The sequence below is a fragment of the Bufo bufo genome, chromosome 6, assembly GCF_905171765.1.
Source record: "Bufo bufo chromosome 6, aBufBuf1.1, whole genome shotgun sequence".
Lineage (NCBI taxonomy): Eukaryota > Metazoa > Chordata > Amphibia > Anura > Bufonidae > Bufo > Bufo bufo.
Window position 1 is genome coordinate 394,180,807 of NC_053394.1, and position 14,792 is coordinate 394,195,598.

Below are 14,792 nucleotides of genomic sequence, written 5' to 3' on the forward strand. Positions count from 1 at the left end.
ATAAAAGCCTTTATATCTTCCGCCGTACCCGACAGGTCTTCCAAGATCTGCAGCCAGTAAGGATTGCATTTCCATAGAGTCAGTCTTTGTTGAATCATTGCAAGGTTTACACCCACCTGCATAGGCGAATGATCCGTCAATGACCGAGGTTGAAACATAGAAACATAGAATGTGTCGGCAGATAAGAACCATTTGGCCCATCTAGTCTGCCCAATATACTGAGTACTATGGATAGCCCCTGGCCCTATCTTATATGAAGGATGGCCTTATGCCTATCCCATGCATGCTTAAACTCCTTCACTGTATCTGCAGCTACCACTTCTGCATGAAGGCTATTCCATGCATCCACTACTCTCTCAGGAAAGTAATACTTCCTGATATTACTTTTAAACCTTTGCCCCTCTAATTTAAAACTATGTCCTCTTGTAGCAGTTTTTCTTCTTTTAAATATTCTCTCCTCTTTTACTCAACAGTATGGAGCAATGGTAGCATTGCATCATTAACCAGTGCCAGATCTATGCGTGACAGTGAGTGATGTGTGGCTGATCTACAGGAGTACTCTCGAGAAGTAGGATGACGCAGTCTCCAAGCATCTAACAACCCTGTCTCCCTCATAATATTCTTCAGCGCCGTACTGCCTGGTGAACTGCCCCCTCCCTCTATCCTACATCTATCTAAGTGATCGTCAGGTGTACAGTTAAAGTCTCCCAAAAGCAACCAGGGCACCCCAGGGAAGTCCGCCATAAAGTCCATAATCCGTCTCATCAAGGGTGAAGCAAACGGGGGAGGAATATATACCGCTACCAACACTACCTGAACCCCATCAATTTTACAAAAAAGGCATACAAATCTTCCCTCTTCATCCACTAATTCCTTAATAGCCTCATAGCGAATCCTTCTATGTATTAGCACACTCACGCCCCTAGAGTGAGAAGACATGACAGCGTGCACAGCATGTCCCACCCACGGCTTATTCATCCACTGTATTGTCTCACCAGTTAAATGCGTCTCTTGCAGACTAAGTATAGCTGGCTGAAATCTCTGCAAATAGTGGAAAATACACAGTGTCGTTTACGCGCGTCTGCCATGCCTCTCACATTCCAGCTAATTATAGTGACCCCGCGCGACATGCTGAGATGTTAAAATAGAACAGCACTTTACATTATAACCTCTTGGGGATTCCAAAATCCCAGAGCAACCAGGCACACCTTTAAGTAGTAAACATATCCCGAAGTCCCTCCCCCCCTCCCCCTGAATTAACCCGAATTAACCCGAATTAACATTGCATATAAGTGCACACATAACACTTGGATTTACGAAACCCAATTTGGGGCTTCTACTTAGTAACATGCCCACCATTGAAAAAAAAAAACAAAAAAAAAAACACACATATAGAAACAATACGGTACACACACTCCCTCTTGGGTAAAACCGCTTCAACTCAAATAGTCGGCAAATACCCATTCTGCTCCTTCTCCCGCCACCAAGGATATCATGTAAACATGAAAAAATAACAAGTCCCAACAGGAACCAATAACTAGAGCACATAGGTATGGGTGTACTCAAGTGTCCATCTTCGGCTCTTTACGCTTCAAGTGTCCTTGACGCAGTCTCTCAACTGCCGTTCATGAATATCCAACCAATGCGCAGCCTCCTCTGGGTCTTCAAAAAATCTCGTAGAGCCCAGCGCCACCACTCGTAATCTGGCAGGGAACAGCATAGCATATTGTACTTGCAGCCCTCTAAGTCTCCTTTTAACATCCAGGAAACGATTCCTCCGTCGTTGGACTTCATTTGCGTAATCCGGATAGATAGATACTTTAACGCCGTTCAGAGTCATGTCCGCACAATCTCTGGACATTCTCAGGATAGCGTCCCTATCTCTGAAGTGTAAAATCTTTGCAAGTATAGGTCTTGGAGGTCTGCCCGGTGGTAGTGGTCTCATGGGCACCCTGTGCGCCCTTTCCACGGCATATAGTGACGACAGTCCTTTATCATGGAAAAGTTGGTGAAGCCATTTTTCAATAAATTCAGTCGCTGTCGCTTCCTCCGTTTTTTCAGGCACTCCCACAATTCGGATATTATTTCTCTGCAATTTATTTTCCAAATCATCGGTTTTGGCATACAACGCAGCAATAACGCTTTGTTCACCGCCCTGCTGTCTGCCTGAAGGGGCTGAATCTCATCCTCTATTGTGGATACCCTCTTCTCCAATTCAGAAGTGCGCTCCGATATTTTGTGCAGATCATGTTTGATTATGGAAACATCTGAGCGGAGGCTACCAACTTGAACAGTAAGAGCCTTGAGGGTGGTATTGCAGCTAGAAACAGCCATCATTATATCTTTCAGGGTAGGTTCTGATACTGGCAAATTTTGAGGGCTCTCTGTCTCTTTAACAGGACTTTTAGCAACTGAGGATGGCTGACCAGGCAGTACTTGCTCTTCCTCATCAGAGGAACCCACCTCCTGATCCAGGGTTTCAGGCATCTCAGCTTCTTTGTCACTAGCCCAGTTCTCCTCTGTTGCCACCACTCTAGCATATTTACTCATCCGTGCCGCTGCTCACCGCATCATGCTGCGCTGCCTCCTCCTTCCATTCGGCGCCATGTTGCTCAGGCTCTGGCTTGTCTTGCCGCGTCGGATTATTTAACTTTTTCGGCATGATCACGGGCCTGCCGCTTTCACACTATCGGCCCTGCTCACACCCGGTCCCCGGTGGGAGAAATTGAAGTGGCACAGGATCGCTGTATATCTGTTTAATCAGGATACCGGCGGGAGCTCCGAGCAGTGCGACTCACTCCATGCGGCGGTAGGCCATGCCCCCCAGAACCTTTGCTTTTCTAGTGTAATGGATAATGTAGAGATGAGATCTTCAGCAGCATGATATGTTTAGGGACATACAGAAGACAAGGAGGAGTAGCTGGTGGGGAGGGAGCTCTCCAGAGGGATCTGATAAATGATGCTGTAATCTTGTAGTTCACAGGATGTCAGCCACACAGGAGAGAGACAGCAAGCCTCAGACTGGAGGTCAGACTAGAGATCACATGACCAGGTATCCATAATCAAAGGTTCAAAATGGATGGATGCATCTGAGCAGCTAGAAAATTGCGCTGATGAAAATAATTAGAGGTGGAACGAATCCGAATAAGTTCTCAAATCTTTCGAATCTCGAATCCTGTACATAAGAATTGTTGTGAACGGTGTAAGAAACAAAGTGATCCAAACACTTATGGGGGGGGGGGGGGATCTGTGGATAACACTGCTATGGGGGGGGGGGGGGGATCTGTGGATGAAACAGTTATGGGGGGGATTTGTGGATGGCACCGTTATGGGGGGGATTTGTGGATGGCACCGTTATGGGGGGGGTTGTGGATGGCACCGTTATGGGGGGGATTTGTGGATGGCACCGTTATGGGGGGGGATTTGTGGATGGCACCGTTATGGGGGGGGATTTGTGGATGGCACCGTTATGGGGGGGATTTGTGGATGGCACCGTTATGGGGGGGATTTGTGGATGGCACCGTTATGTGGGAGATTTGTGGGTGGCACCCTTATGGGGGATCTGTGGGTGGAACCCTTATGGGGGATCTGTGGGTGGCACCCTTATGGGGGATCTGTGGGTGGCACCCTTATGGGGGATCTGTGGGTGGCACCCTTATGGGGGATCTGTGGGTGGCACCCTTATGGGGGATCTGTGGGTGGCACCCTTATGGGGGATCTGTGGGTGGCACCCTTATGGGGGATCTGTGGGTGAACAAAATATTGATTATACCGCCACACGGTAATTGTATGTATGGCAGTATAGGATCACACCCAAATATGAGCAGAAATTACATGTGAACTGGGTATCTTAAAACATAGCTTTTACTAAATCATTTAAAATAGGTATAGCACCACTTGGTGAGAGACAACAAATATACATACAACTCCACTAGTTATAAATCACATAGAGGTGAAATAAATGGGTGGATCTTACCACGTCTTGTGGGAGAATCCACATCCAGTGGAGAAAGGTCCTTGTGATGGATTACAGAAGGACACTGGTGACCACGGTGCTTGTGTCTGGCAGCATAGATTAATCTCCTAGTTATCCCTGGTAGTAGGCTCCCTACCTAAAATAGGGCTAGGGGCTAATCTTATCACCTGCCTAACAGACACAGAGCACCCGCCCCGACAGGGGGAACCTTTCCCTCTGTATGGGCCTAGTACTACACTTTACCCTGTTATCAAAGCCCTACATGCCATGTTTCAGTCTTAATAATCAGAAATCCTCAGGGGACTTCACAGGATATTGAGGGTTAACTGAAAAGAAAATTACAGAAATACACAGAATGTTGGTCACTTATAGTCCTGAGTGTCAGATGTTAAATAGCAGAAAACTCTGATTGGTTACTTACTAAAATCGAAGGTAGTTTACCGCCGAGTTCTTTAAAAGTCTTGAACATTACCTGGAACACAATACAGTGCCTAGGGGTCTAAGAATCACCTTGACCCCGCAACCCGCTGTAGGAACGCCTCCTTGATGACCAAATGGGAATTGGAGGCTACTAACAGCTCTTTGCGCTTTATGAAATTGCTGATTGAACAGGAAACAGCAGACTTTGGCAGGTATAGACACCAAATTGAAAGATCAAATAAGTATTACTCAGTCCTTCTCACAGGAGACTGATTTTGGGACAAAGGAGAAACAGCTTCAGGCTTCCTTAGAAAATTTTAATACCATCTAAAGGAGCGTAAACATAAACAATTCACGCGCGACCTAGCTGATTTCAGAGAAAACAAGGTGTATATACAAGTGAGTGAAAGAAGGGGGCGTGACCGAGAGGGATACAGGACATTTCATCAACAGAGACACATCTGTCTGAATCCGAAAAAGAACAACATACAGGGAACCGCAAAAACGCAAGAGGGAGAGGTCAAGGTAGGAGAAACTACCGAGGGGGGTCCTATAATAGGGATGCACCTGAGAAACGAGTGCAACAACATCCTCAGGTAGCATCAGCAATACCGGCCCCAAAATAATAAATCTGTCGTCCCACCCCCTAACCAACACTGAGATAAGGGTCCTTGAGAAGGGTCTCTCCTTTGTCCCTACACCCAAATGTAATCCTTTTAAGACTACAGTAGATCTAAATCTCTTCGCTCGCAAACTGCGATGGTACAAATATTTTTGTAATATTGAGAAAAAACAAAGCTTAGAGATGGGTGTTCTATAGAAATGGTGTCTGATGTGAAACTACTACAAAGTCTGACCGCTACCAATGAACCTGTGTTAGGTGAGGGCCGTTCACGTCTCTAAAAAATCAAGAGTAAAAAAATACCCCCCCACAGGCGAGACTAATTCTGTGGATGTATTTTTAAAATTGGTCAGTACAGATTCGGAGACCACTTATCTACACTCCGCCTCACCGAATTGTACTCAAGATGAACTGTGTGCACTGGATGATTGTCCTATAACAAAAATATCACCAATAAACCACCGGACAAAGGTGGAAACACAGTCATCTTGAATACCAGTAACTACCAAATGATGTGTGAGAACTTTTTGGCTCCCGGGACTGCTATGAAATCTTGGCTAGTAATACCACTGCGGTATATAAGAACGAAATTAAAAAGTATCTTGGATAAGGCCAAATCTGCTAAATTAATCAACCAAGAAGAATTTGATTTCCTCTATCCGCAGTGTCCCAAATAGCCACATTTTATAGCCTTCCAAAGGTACACAAGGATGTGACCCGTTAAAAGGGCGCCCTATTGTCTCGGGTGTGGGACAGTCTAAGCCAAAATTTAGAAACTACCATGGAGGGAGGGTAGAGTGTCTTTCGTTCATGGGCATTGAGAGGATCAAGCCGGGGGTGAGACGGAGGGACCTTGATAGGAGGATCCTCCAGTGTGAGGCGAAAAGGATTTTTTATCTCAGGACCGTCCACCCAACAGGATTAAACGAGCAACAGAACTATAGTTGCTTCATATAAATAGGGGCTGTGATAGCCATCCTGGTCTACAAGGCCCTCCCTTAGGATTGAACGAGCAGCTGGGGTTAAGCCACATGCAAGTGGCGGACCCTCCCACCTATGACACTTCCCCCCATAGATGTACCCCAATAAAACATGCCCCCTCGTATACATTGAATGGTATTCCTCTTTGTACATTCATCAACCCTACAGAGATCATATGAGCAACAGAATTGTAGCCGCTCTATACTAACAGCGGTAGTGACAGCCATCCCGCTACATAAGGCCCGCTCCTGAGATTGAACCGCTGAGGTGGGTAAGTGGTGACTTGTTCATCTATGACGTCCCCTCCCCACAGCAATTTCGAAGACACGCCCCTTTGTATGCATTGAATGATAAGCCTCTTTGCATCTTCTTCTGGTTGTGCTAACTGACCGGTGTTTCTAAATGTATTTGGTTATCCTGTCATATGAAATCCATTTAAGCGACTCAGCATTCATTTAACAGCTGGCAAGACATCATTTGCAGCACGCATTGTCCTGTGTGTAATGTGCCGTGGCGTTGCTAAGCAGCGGGCGACGCTTAGACGCAGGTCCCTACCTCACTTACGGTAAGCCCGAACCACATGATCCCTACTTCGATCTGGTGGAACGCACGCGGGGCGGGGTGCGTTCCACAGGCAAAAGACAGGCACTCGCGCCACGATGGACAGGTGAGGCAGGTGATTAGGGGGTGTAACCAACGGCCCTGGGGTATATAGAGGGGGAGTAACTAGCACTAGTTGCTCTCCCAAATTACCACTACTTGAGGTGAGACACAGGCTGATTATGGGACACTTCCCTTAACCCAGCATGGATACGACCTACCTACTATCCAATTAAAGAACTTGGCGGTAAACTACCTTCGATTTTAGTAAGTAACCAATCAGAGTTTTCTGCTATTTTAACATCTGACACTCAGGACTATAAGTGACCAACATTCTGTGTATTTCTGTAATTTTCTTTTCAGTTAACCCTGAATATCCTGTGAAGTCCCCTGATGATTTCTGATTATTAAGAATGAAACATGGCATGTAGGGCTTGATAACAGGGTAAAGTGTAGTACTAGGCCCATACAGAGGGAAAGGTTCCGTATGGGGTCGCCCCTGTCGGGGCGGGTGCTCTGTGTCTGTTAGGCAGGTGATAAGATTAGCCCCTAGCCCTATTTTAGGTAGGGAACCTACTACAGGGATAACTAGGAGATTAATCTATGCTGCCAGACACAAGCACCGTGGTCACCAGTGTCATTCTGTAATCCATCACAAGGACCTTTCTCCACTGGATGTGGATTCTCCCCACAAGACGTGGTAAGATCCACCCCATTTATTTCACCTCTATGTGATTTATAATAGTGGAGTTGTATGTATATTTGTTGTCTCCCACCAAGTGGTGCTATACCTATTTTACATGATTTATTAAAAGCTATGTTTTAAGATACCCAGTTCACATGTAATTTCGGGATCTGTGGGTGGCACCGTTATGGGGGATCTGTGGGTGGCACAGTTATGGGGGAATCTGTGGGTGGCACCGTTATGGGGGATCTGTGGGTGGCACCGTTATGGGGGATCTGTGGGTGGCACCGTTATGGGGGGGGGGTCTCTGGATGGCACTGTTATGGGGGGGGGTCTCTGGATGGCACCGTTATGGGGGATCTCTGGATGGCACCTTTATGGGGGATCTCTGGATGCACGTTATGGGGGATCTCTGGATGGCACCGTTATGGCGGGATCTCTGGATGGCACCGTTATGGGGGATCTCTGGATGGCACCGTCTATGGGGATCTCTGGATGGCACCGTTATGGGGATCTCTGGATGGCACGTTATGGGGGATCTCTGGATGGCACCGATATGGGGGATCTCTGGATGGCACCGTTATGGGGATCTCTGGATGGCACTGTTATGGGGGATCTCTGGATGGCACTGTTATGGGGGATCTCTGGATGGCACTGTTATGGGGGATCTCTGGATGGCACTGTTATGGGGGGGTCTCTGGATGGCACCGTTATGGGGGATCTTGGATGGCACGTTATGGGGGATCTCTAGGATGGCACCGTTATGGGGGTTCTCTGGATGGCACGTTATGGGGGATCTCTGGATGGCACCGTTATGGGGGATCTCTGGATGGCACCGTTTATGGGGGATCTCTGAATGGCACTGTTATGGGGGATCTCTGAATGGCACTGTTATGGGGGATCTCTGGATGGCACTGTTATGGGGATCTCTGGATGGCACTGTTATGGGGGATCTCTGAATGACACTGTTATGGGGGATCTCTGGATGGCACTGTTATGGGGGGGTCTCTGGATGGCACTGTTATGGGGGGGGGGGTCTCTGGATGGACTGTTATGGAGGGAGGTCTCTGGATGGCACTGTTATGGGGGGGTCTCTGGATGGCACTGTTATGGGGGGGATCTCTGGGTGGCACTTTTTATGGGGGGGGGGGGAATCTGTGGTTGACACAATATATAACATTCTTTTGCTATGTGCCAACCCACAGATCCCCCCATAACAGTGTCCCTGCAGTGTGAATGACCCCCAATACAGGGGCTGGGGGGGGGCGGACATCTGGATAGGAAAGTCGGCGGGGACCGGATGCAGTCCCTGTATTCAAATGCACGGCCCCGCTCCTGTAGTATAATCTTATGATCTAACCTGCATTGTTAAGATATAATAATCATCTGTATTACTTACATTACAACATTAAGTTCGTAGCAGAGAGGAGGGAGGAGCAGCCGGGAGGACTGGGCGGCGGCACATCACTCGCTACGTCACGCTCCCGTGCCACCTGCTTCATTCATAAAGTGGGTGGCGAAGGCACGTGACATAGTGAGTGACGTGCCGCCCGCCCGTCCTGCCTCCTCCCTGCTACGGAACTTAATGTTATAATAATCCATCTGTATTACTTACATTACATCTGAACAATGCAGGTTAGATCAAAAGATTATACTACAGTGAGCAGGGCTGATGCATTAGAATACAGGGACTGCACCGGTCCCCGCTGTCATGGATTCGTCGGATTTGAATTTAGTAAATGAGGTCGGGATTCGAGTCCACAAATCCCTCAAATCCAACAAGATTCGAGGGATTTGTGGATTCGATGGATTCGTCGTCCCATCTCTAAAAATAATCCTATATAGCTTTTCCAATAATCAACTTCCAATATTATCAGGGATGTAGCTGTAAGGCAGGGGTGGGGAACCTCTTGCCCGCGGGCCGTATGCAGCCCGCGGGACCATTTCATGTGGCTCCCGACCCATGGACAGAACATATTGTGAAAAAATGCTAATGACCGCTTCCATAATGGGGGCAGTCATTAGCATGCGGGAGGCACAGGAAGGTGAGAACAGCGCATTGCTAGCTGTACTCAACTTCCCTGGTCTTCTTCCGGCCCCACGCTGTGTTCTGACACGTACAGTGTCAGGACGTAGTGCATGTAGATGTGCACTATGACCTGACGCTGTGCACTGAGGCTGGGGGCCCTATTGGGAGTCTGATCTGAGGCTGGGGGTCTGATGAGGTTCTGATCAGAGGATCGGAAGGGTCTGATCTGAGGTTGGTAGGTCTGATCTAAGGCTGGGGAGGGTCTTATCTGAGGCTGATATAGGCTGGGGTGTCCGATAGGAGGGTGATTTGAGGCTGATGGAGTTGGGGGGCAGATCTGAGGCTGAGAAAGGGACATTTGCGAAGAAAGAGGCAGGGACAGTGGCAGGGAGAACGAAAGCTTGGTGAACCCTTCTTTGGACCCCTATGGGTTTTGGCTGCCATTAATGCCAAATAAGAACCTAAATATATAACAATCTCAACTAAAAATTTTACTGCTATATGTGGTCAAATGGCACCTGGTAATATTTGTAATATATAGCGCAGGCGCCATTTTGTGCTGCAAAAAATAGCTCTTACAAATATAGTTGAGAATATAGTGAGAATTTTGTTTGGCCCCCCGACGATTGTTACAAATATCCCAAATGGCCCCCTCAGCCGAGCAATAAAAGGTTCCCCACCCCTGCTGTAAGGGCTGCTGTCGCTACTGGGCCTAGGAGCCCTGAGGGGGACCCAAAGACCTTCTGCCACATAAAGAAGACACCGGTACTATACAAAAGTTCATGCAGGTCAAGTTACATCTCTGGCGGGAGGGAAGGTGTATAGGTCAAAGAATTTGGCATGGGGCAGGAGGATGCAATTTCAATGTTCGCCTCAGGCAGCACGAAGGCCTTTGTGCTTCCTGCCCCTGGCCACAAAGCACTGAGGGAAGGGTCCCAAGCTGAACTCTTGCACTAGGGCACATGAGCCTTGAGCTACGCCCCTGGATATTATATATACCTCCATGCAAGTAAGAAGACGACTTGCATCTACATGTGCTTGGTATGATCTTGGTACTGCCATTCTTATATCAAGGAGACACCCAGGAGACTGCACCCTAGACTACAATGCCTTTGAAGATAATGATGAATTTATCTGCCGATGTTGTTCAAGCTGACAATCCGAGAACAACTTTGGTTGACCATTTGCAGTACTGCATGGTCCCGGCCTTTGTACAACCACAAAAGATCTGCAGAAGTTGACAGAGAAGGCCATCTAAAAGTCTCTACAGGGAGAAAATAGTGAGAAGATCCAGACAACATGTATCGTCTATGTCACGGGGCGCCCTAAGGCGCACTCAGTCTCCCATCAGCCGCAGACCTGCTGCTTATCTTCGGGAGCGAGGATCTGTGTTTGGCCTCGTTCCCAGAGCGGCTTTGCTAGCTGGGAGGCTCCCTGCTCCTAGGTCTGCCTTGAGCGCCGAGCTGATCACTTGGTGCTCGACTTGTCTGTCTGTCGGTCATGTCACATGGCCCTCAGACCCCACTATAAATACAGGCAGCCTGCTGGCCACAGGTTGCCTGTTCATTCTAGGTTCCTTGCTATTTGTTGGACTACTGAATACTTACCTGATCCTGTTCCCTGACGATCCTTTGCCTGCTCCTCCTGTACTGCGCATCTCTCCTGGTATCCTGACCCCGGCTTCCACCTGATGATTCTTTGCAGACTCCTGTTGTACTTCGTTTCTTTCCTGGTATTTGACCTCAGCTTTTCCTGACTAGTCTCTGCTCATTCTTTAGTACTGCGTAGCTCTCTAGGTATTTACCCGGTCCGTTCACGTTCCGTTATTTGTCTTGTCTGTCTTCCCAGCACGTATCCTAAGTTAGGGACTGCCGTCTAGTTGTCCCCTGTCATTAGGACTTGCGAGGCAGGGCCAGGGGTGAGGGTGGAGCGCAGTGGTCACTATCCTCCCCCCTGTGTGTAGTGTACGTGACCGTCACAGTCTATGGTCAGCTGTAATCCTGCCATCTCCATCTTTCTCATTAATACAAGGATAAATCATGTAATACTGAAGGATAAAACAAGACTGAACACAAGATCTTCACAGTCTACTACAGATCAGAGGGAACATTTCATGAGACCTTTATCTCTATCTACCTGATCATCCTGTGGGACATTGTGATGTTCTTCTGAACCATCCTGTAAAAGAAGTGGACTGGGACATCTCTCCGATGTTCTTATCTCTTCCTTAACTGTAGGAAACACATCCAGTGACTGAATTCATTCCTTACATACAGATAATGAGAGGTGTGCATTTAGTCGTGTCTACTACCTGGTGGTATGAGGGGCCGGTGATCCTCCATCATGATATCCTTATATCCATCTACCTGATCATCCTGTGGGACACAGTGATGTTCTTCTGAATTATCCTGTGGAAGATGTGGACTGGGACATCTCTCGGGTGTTGTTCTCTCTTCCATAACTGTAGGTGTTTCAGAATCAGGATTAGATTGGATGGTCAGCCATCTTGTCTTAGGTATACATCTTGGGGCACATTTATTAAGATTGGCGTTTTAAATGCAGGTCTTGGGCTGAGTTCACATAGGCGAGATTTCCGCGCGGGTGCAATGCGGGAGGTGAACGCATTGCACCCGAACTGAATCTGGACCCATTCATTTCTATGGGGCTGTGCACATGAGCTGTCATTTTCACCATCACTTATGCGTTGCGTGAAAATCGCATCATGCTCTATATTCTGCGTTTTCCACGCAACGCAGGCCCCATAGAAGTTAATGAAGCTGCGTGAAAATCGCAAGCATCCGCAAGCAAGCGCGGATGCGGTGCGATTTTCACGCACGGAGATGATCGGGATGGAGACCCGATCATTATTATTTTCCCTTATAACATGGTTATAAGGGAAAATCATAGCATTCTGAATACAGAATGCATAGTAAAATAGCGCTGGAGGGGTTAAAAAAATAAAATATTAATTTAACTCCCCTTAATCCACTGAAGACAGAAGAGATGCCGGCTGCGCGAGCAAGTGGATTAAGGTGAGTTCAATTATTTTATATATTTTTTTAACCCCTCCAGCGCTATTTTACTATGCATTCTGTATTCAGAATGCTATTATTTTCCCTTATAACCATGTTATAAGGGAAAATAATACAATCTACAGAACACCGATCCCAAGCCCGAACTTCTGTGAAGAAGTTCGGGTTTGGGTACCAAACATGCGCGATTTTTCTCACGCGAGTGCAAAACGCATTACAATGTTTTGCACTCGCGCGGAAAAATAGTGCATGTTCCCGCAATGCACCCGCACCTTTTCCCGCAACGCCCGTGTGAACTCAGCCTTAAAGTCCTAAGCTGGCGGGGGTTCCGGCGAAGTTATGAAGAGGCACAGGCCCGTCCCTTTCGCCGTCCACGCCACACAAACAATTGTAGACCTGGCGTGAGCAGGGCGAAGTTGCAGATAGCGGTGCTACTAACCATTGCACCGACATCTGCCCCTTGAAATAAGCCTAATTTAGGCTTATTTCAGAATAGTAAAGGACCCCCCTTGTGTTTACACCTCAAAAAGGAGCTTAGCTAAAGAGTTAATCACCATTTTGAAGTGAATACTGATGTATTTTTGCTGAGAAAAAAAGAGGCCTTTAAGTAAAATGTTATGATGGAATGGTTACCTTTAGAAAGCAGATAATATTTGCACTAGAAGTTGAAGCCTTGGCCAAGATAAATGTATTTGTCTATTAAAACTATGTTTCTATGTTCTATGTAAAACTAACCATTTGCATGTTTATGATCATGATCGATCCTTGGTGTTGGACCGGTGATAAATCAAAGAGCCTATCTTGGCTTTATGGACCATGGGGCTCTTTGGAAAGAAAAATGGAGATTGGTACTTGAATTGGAGAGGATTAATGGAAGGCCCCAGGAACAAATTATTTATGCAAGAAGAGATTGTGATAAGGAAATTTTATCCAATTAGGAGTTGTTGTCGGTGTAACTTGTGTAGATCTATGGTTACATAGAAATGATGATGGAATGATGGAATCTGTGTGTAAAACATTAAAGTCTACGTACAGCGACACACTGCGGAAAACTGGAATTAAAATATTAATTATTCCTTTGTTCTCTGAGGTATAAAGGACGGTGTCCAGGACTTATAACAAAGCGCTGCCTTTTACCACAGCTGTAATTCACTTCCATTTACGTCTTATGCCATAATCTGCCTAAATTTTACATTGACTTCAATGCTGTCTTGCTGCTCTTGTCTCTGAATAAGGCCTCATTCACACGTCAGTGTTCGGTCAGTGATTTCCAGCAGAGATTTTGAGCCAAAACCAGGTGAGGTTCTAAACACAGAACAGGTGCAGATCTTTCCCCTATACCTTGTCATGAACCAGCGGGTGTGAACCCACTGTGCCACGTGTCCTACCTCCTCTAAGTGAGCCCCTTTTTCTTTACAGTACCCCTAATGGCAAGGATAGACTTTCCCGAGAGGAACATCAAGTCGCGACCTCTTGAGAAGGATTTTCACACGAGGCAGCTGGTCCAGACGGACCAAGAGGTAACTGATTAAGGTACCAGAAGTCGAGACGTAGTCAGCAGGCCAAGACGTAACCATGAGCAACAGTGCAGGACCAAAAGATGAGGCAGAGGCGAAGTCAAACAAGCAATAGATCAGGGCAGGCAGCACAGGTACAGGTCAGGCAATCGGGATTAGCAACAGGAGAATAAAGGCAAGCAGGCAGGGATCAAACAGGTAGCGGAGTCCAGAAACACAAGCACGGATCAGATACACAGGAAGACGAGCAGAGATATCAGCAACCTTTGCAGGACACAAGGAACTTGACGCTCAGGCACCTGGGAAGGGGGCTGAACCACTTATATATGTGCGGGAGGGCTAGGATTGGTCAGCAAGGTATTATGAGCTAACCCATAAATCACAGGAAATTGACAAGCGCCGGCCTTAAATGAAGGGCTACAGACAACAAGCTGTAAGCATGCTGTGCTCAGGGCTGGAAGGAAACTGCGGAGCGGATCCCTGGACAGACAATGCCTGCAAGCCCAGGACTGCAGCAGTGAATGGGGAAACACATGTCTATTACCTGGTGATATGAGAGGCCGGTGATCCACCATCATGATGTCTTTGTACAGATCTTTGTGTCCTTTTACATACTCCCACTCCTCATCGGAGAAAATAGACCGGTGACATCCTGACACCTTATAGGAACCTGACAACACAATGATACAGTCATCACCTAGATCCCTTCATAGCGTTCTTATATAATGTTCCAGCAATCCCAGCAGTGTCACCTCTCCAGTCAGCAGCTCAATCATCTTGTTGGTGAGTTCTAGGATCTTCTCTCTATTGATTTCCTCATGGATCAGTGGGGTGAGATGGAGGCCCCGTGATTGGGCCTCAGGGTCTCTTCCCCGTCCTTCAGACACAGGGGCATGACAGCGCGCACTAGAGGTCTTTTTCACTATCAGT

General features: G+C 47.2%; 1 protein-coding gene and 1 long non-coding RNA gene across 2 annotated transcripts in view; both read right to left on the bottom strand.

The window, feature by feature from the left end:
- The window catches only part of LOC121003537 (zinc finger protein OZF-like), a 1,338,071-nt gene that overhangs the window by 1,088,265 nt on the left and 235,014 nt on the right, over window positions 1-14,792 (bottom strand). The gene's annotated exons all lie outside the window — the stretch shown is intronic.
- On the bottom strand, window positions 11,510-14,716 carry LOC121003577. The gene is made up of 4 exons (XR_005779518.1): window positions 14,615-14,716; window positions 14,407-14,532; window positions 11,625-11,774; window positions 11,510-11,544 (listed from the first exon to the last, which is right to left on the bottom strand). It is a non-coding gene; the product is annotated as an uncharacterized LOC121003577 (long non-coding RNA).